General features: G+C 43.3%; 1 protein-coding gene across 1 annotated transcript in view; it reads right to left on the bottom strand.

Moving 5' to 3' along the window:
* Positions 1 to 217, bottom strand: part of LOC118320860 — a 5703-nt gene that overhangs the window by 3276 nt on the left and 2210 nt on the right.

Raw genomic sequence — 217 nt, 5'->3', positions numbered from 1 at the left:
TCCCTCTCTCTTTCTCTCTGTTTACTTTGTGTTTTACTCTTTGAGGACGGTCGTCCAGCTTTTGTGTGATATTGGGCTGTATATATTAAAATCCTCTTCCTCGTGTATCCTTATTGGTCAGTATTTATTTTAAATGTCAGCTGTGTTTGGACCTCAGTGGTCTGTCCGAGCGAGCGAAGGCTCACCTGAACTCGAACTGGATGAACTGGATGAACTG

The sequence above is a fragment of the Morone saxatilis genome, unplaced genomic scaffold, assembly GCF_004916995.1.
Source record: "Morone saxatilis isolate NCDOM2014 unplaced genomic scaffold, NCSU_SB_2.0 Contig11, whole genome shotgun sequence".
NCBI lineage: Eukaryota > Metazoa > Chordata > Actinopteri > Moronidae > Morone > Morone saxatilis.
The sequence above is the reverse complement of the archived record's forward strand: the minus strand, read 5'-3'. Positions and strand labels throughout refer to the sequence as shown.